At 42.4% G+C, this 5,272-nt stretch overlaps 1 protein-coding gene and 1 pseudogene across 1 annotated transcript in view; one reads left to right on the plus strand and one right to left on the minus strand.

The window, feature by feature from the left end:
- The window catches only part of Pgm5 (phosphoglucomutase 5), a 204,185-nt gene that overhangs the window by 182,698 nt on the left and 16,215 nt on the right, over positions 1-5,272 (minus strand). The window lies entirely within an intron of this gene.
- LOC101575335 lies at positions 3,095-4,462 on the plus strand (annotated as a pseudogene).

A 5,272-nucleotide genomic window follows, 5' to 3' on the forward strand; every position in this document is an offset into this window, starting at 1 on the left:
TATCTGGCCGGCCCTGGCATGATGCTTTTAATTCTTCTGGGAAGCTCCACAGAAGGGGAATAACTGGATCAAATGAGATCTCTAATCCTAGTTTTTTGAGAAATCCACAGATTTCCACAGTGCTTGGACCAGTCTGCACTGAGAAGGGTTTCTTTTTTCCCACAGCCCTTCCAGCATTTGTTATTGGTTGACTTCTTGATGATAGCCATTCTTTCTGGAGAGAGATGGAATCTCTGTGTTTTAACTTTCATCTTTTGAATGACTAATGATATTGAACATTTTTTCATATATTTATTTGCTATTTGTATTTCTTCATGTACGAAGTGAGTATGCATCACAGGTGCCTTTGTTTGGATTGGGTCTTTGAATTTAGGGGGCTTGATTCTTTTCAGTTCTTTATAGTTCTAGATATAAGACCTGTGTCTGAGGGACAACTGCATAATATTTTTTCCATTCTGTGGGTTATCTTTTCACTTTATTAGTGATTTCTTCTGATGTGTAAAAACTTTTTAGTAAGTTTTTAGAGATCCCAGTTGTTGATTCCTTGAAGTATTTCTCATGCAATCTGGCTTTTGTTCATGAAGTCTCTGCCTACACCTATGTCTACAAGATTTCTACCTACTTTCTTTTCCCATAAATCTATACTCATAAGTGCAATAAATCAGACCCACCTGTGTATTGTATTGTCTCCTTGGGATAAGGAAATAAAAGAGTAAATAAGATCCAAAATGCACAATATGTAGAGTGAAATGAGAAGAAATTGTTCAAAAGGAAAAAAGAACTAGGGTGGGGAACTGGAAGAACTAAGGAAGGAAGAGAAAGGGAAAAAAGCAAAACACAAGATAGTTATCCTGGTGGCTCATTGAAAAGAGTGGTTTGTGCTAATATCATTTGGAGAGTTGTTATTTTGTTTTGTTTTTTTCTGGAATCAAGGATTGAACTCAGACCCTTGCACTTACCAGGCAAGCACTTATTCTACTGAGCCATCTCCCTGGACCCTCATTTGGAGAATTTTTAAGCCTATTACTTGTATACTGATTAACTACTACTTTAAAGGTAACAATATTTAATGTATTAACTATTGTTATTTTCATATGTTATGAAATTTTGTTTTACTTCTTTCCATAAAAGACAGACAGAAGAAATTAAATTTTAGATACTAAATACCTAGACAACTAGGTGACACCTTCTCACTATCTATTAGTCTCACTTACTAAAAATAATGAAGTAGTTCTGGACACCATAGATGAATCCAGTTGAGCAGGGGTAAGTCTGGAGGAGAGACAGGAGAGTGTGCCATATGGGGTTTCTAAGGTAAGACACAGAAAACTGTGAAGCTATTCCTGGTCCCATGTGAACACTGAACACAAGATAACCTCAGTAGAAGGGGATTTTAATCATTAAGTTGATAGGATGACTACTTTGGGGATCTCAGTCACTGTCCTTCTCCAGTACCCCTGTCACTGTCCAACCAGCTCATGAGCAAAGTGGCCATGGCAGCACAGGGGGAGGCTCTGCATGGGCACAGCAACATGGACTTCCACTCTCCAAGGCTGGTCTGGCTGTGGCCACCGCTGAGGGTTCTCTCTGCCAACAGCACAGACCAACAGTGATCCCCCACTATGGCGCCATTTCTCAGAGTAACCAGTCAGTGAACTGGTCACAAGATGATTAATTTAGATTAGTTTCCTCATGGGAGGGGCAGTGCTGTATACATACTGGAGTTGACATACATTAAAGAAGACAGGCAGAGAAAGGGGGCATGTGAAGACAGAGGCTGAGATGAAAGTACCGTAGTCACAGGCCCAGGAAGCCCAGGAAGGCTGATGGCCACCATCAGCTGGAAGGGTCAAGGAACAGGTTCTCCCTTGGAGCCTCCAGGGCACGTGGCCCTGGCCACACCTGGATTTCAAGTTCTGGTCTCCAGAACTGTGCAACCATAAATTTCTGTAGTTTGAAGCCACTAAGTGGGTGGTAATGTCTTACAATAGCCCTGGGGAATTGATACAAAATCTGTAAACTAATACAAAATCTGTATTTATTTACTGAGGCTGCCATAGCAGATTCTCATAAACTTTGTGACTAAAGCAACAAAAAATGTTATCTATTTTAGTTCTGAAGACTAGAAGTCTGAAAGTAAGATGTCAGCAGGGCTGTTCATGCCCTGAAGGCTCAAGAAAAGGATCCCTGCTCTTCTTCCATTTCTAGTGTGGCCACATGTTTCTGGTTTTGTGGCCATGTCACTCCTATCTCTGTCTTCAGAACATTTTCTGCTCTGTGTGTCTATGTTTTCTCTTCTCCTAATTAGCTTTGACTAATTAGCCCAAGGCAAGCATCATCAGAAAAGGCATGGCTTTTAGGATCTAGTTACTAATAAAGGAGATAGTTCTTAAAATTTCCTTTTATTTTGGGAGGTACTGGGAATTGAACTCAGGACTTTGTGATTGCCAAGCAGGTGCTTATGTCATTGAGCTATCTTCCTAGCTGAGATAGCTCTTAGAGATTCTGCTGTATAAAGAAAACCTATACAACATGTAGTTACAGTAAAAGACCTAGATTTGACATCACTGTGACTCTACACTGACACAGTATGAACTATTTAATTTCCCCAAGGCTCAAAAAATCCCCCAGAACAAAGCTAAAAGAATACAGGCTTGAAAAAATTCTCTTAAGATGGGTTTCTAAAAAGAACAAAATTAGTAAAGTAATACCATTCACAACAGCTTCAAGAAAAATACTTAGGACATGACAGACCTCTATAAGGAAAACTATTGAATTCTAAGAAAGGATATGAAAGAGGATATCAGAAAAAGGAAAGACACCCACTGTTCCTGGGTGGGCAGAAACAAAATGATCAAAAACATTATCAATATTGTCTAGATAGTAGAGGACTAATATAGAGAATAGAAGAACACAAAAAATATTAGACTCCCTCAAAATAAAACTCAATCAAAAAATGACAAGAAAAAGGAACAGACATGTCTCAAAAAAGGAAATACAAAACTTGCAGGGGTGACTTGGCTACAGGAAGTTGACTTCCGGGTCATAGCTGATTTGGCTCTCATGTGAAGGCAGGGTTGTTTGTCCTGCAGAAATGATAACCAAGACTCAGAAAGTAGACCTGGGCCTTGGGCTTCCAGAGAAAAAAAAATAAGGAGGTAATCAAAGAACCAGAGACTCAATACACAATTGTAAATGATGGGAATTATTTTGCTGATAATTCTTCTGTGAGGGCCACATCACCCTCTAGGACTGTAAGTCAAGAGCAGATGTCCCATATACCCTTAGTGAAGAAGAAAAAAAAAAAGAAAGAAAGAAAGAAAAAGGCCACGGCACCTGTTTTTGAAGAGCTCACAAAATCTCAGCCCATGTCACAAGCCAGACAGACAGAGAAGTCACCAAGCCCCAGGAAGCAGGTCTTTGACCACTCAGAATCCTTCAGTGGGGAGAAAAAGGAGAGGAAGATCTTACCTTTGGCCACATCAAAGGACTCAGAAGTAAAGACCTCCCCCACCCCAGTCTGGGTGAGGGGGCAACCAGAGTTGGCAAGAAGCCCAAAACCAAAAAAAGGAAAGAAAGGACCAGGATACCACAGCCTGTTCTATCCAGGACCTTTGGCTCTGTGAGGCAGAAGATGCTACGTATGGATGCAAGGTGAAGAAGGGGGCTGAGGAGCAGGCAGCCTTGTGCCCAAAAGGGAAGCATGGCAGCTCCAGAGAACACAGAAGGAAAGTGAAGAAGAAAGTCCAGCAGGAGGAAGACACCCTCCCAGGCCACTCTGAGCTCTTCAGGTCCATGGAGACCAACTCTACGAAAGGAAAGCAAAAGAAGCCAGTCAGAATTGAGGTTGTAGAGTACATCCCACTAGGAGAGGACCCAAAAGCCTGAGTGAAGAAGAAAACAAAGGCTAAGAAAAAAGGAAGAAAAGCCAGTTGTTGAGTTAGCTCGGAAAAGGAAGAAAAAAAAGAAAGAAAGCACGGTAACAGTAGACCCTTGGAAGGAGGAGCCAGATACAGATCTGAAGTTGGTGATGGAGAAGAAAGACAACATGGACAAGGCACACATAGACCAGGTGAGGCAAAAGGCCATGAAGGAAGAGACTGATTGGGAGTCAGGCAAGACAGAAGCATCTGAACCCAGGAAGTGGATGAGAACCCAGTTTGGTCAGTGGGATACTGCAGATTTTGAAAACACAGAACAGAAACTGAAATTTCTCAAACTTATGTGTGGCTTTAAGAATTTGTCCCCTTTGGTCAGCTGTTCCCTGTGCATGACTGCAAGGCCCACCATGGCCCTCAGCACGGTGGCAGCCGACACCCTGCAGCAGAAGTTGCAGCAGGACTATGACCGGGCCATGAGCTGGAAATACAACCGGGGTGCTGGACTTGGCCTTTCTGCCACCCCCAACAGCGTCTTCTACACTGACAAGAATGCATCTAGGTCTGTCAGGTTGGAAGAGTAAATGCTTCTACCCAAACAGCTCAGATGGCTTTTCTCAGCTTTGCAGATGAAAGCCACCTAGCAGCTGCCCAGGATGGAACTCCTGCGGACACCTGTGGACACCTGTGGACAAACTGGGCAGCTCATGTCCTGGGGGCTAAAACACATATTTTCTGTTAAAATTTCCATCCCTGTGGTGACACAGGCATGTGAATAATGGCAGCTGACAGCTGGCATTTCTTGGGGGTATAGCGTGGCCCAGGCACATACTGTTTTTTTTTACATTAATGTATTTAATCATCATCATGAAGTAGGTGCCATTCATGAGGCAGCTGAGGTTTAGGGAATGAGTAATAAACTGGCCCAGGGCCACATCAAAAAAAAAAAAAAAAAAGGAAGTACAAATGGCCAAAGAATACATAAAACCTGTTCAATAGCTTGGCCCATCAAAAACTACAACTTAAAACAATACTGAGATTCCATCTCACTCCACAAAGAATGACTATCGTCAAGGAATCGAGTAACAAATGCTGACGAAACATCAGGGCAAAGGAACCCTTCTATATTGTTAGTGGAACAAAATCAAGTACAACTATAAAAACAGTGTGAAGATTCCTCAAAAAACTAAACCTAGGCAGCAGCCTGGGTTAGATTCCTGGCCTGCTGTGCTGGCCCTGCCCACAGGACCCACTGAGATGGTGATTGAGATTGGCCGTGGTGGCACACACCTGTAATCCCAGCACCTGGGAGACTGAAAACAGGAGAAAATCACTATGAGTCTGACCTATATGGTGAGACCCTGTAGGCCCTGTAGACCCTGTAGACCCTGTAG

The sequence above is a fragment of the Octodon degus genome, unplaced genomic scaffold, assembly GCF_000260255.1.
Source record: "Octodon degus isolate 3935 unplaced genomic scaffold, OctDeg1.0 scaffold00087, whole genome shotgun sequence".
NCBI lineage: Eukaryota > Metazoa > Chordata > Mammalia > Rodentia > Octodontidae > Octodon > Octodon degus.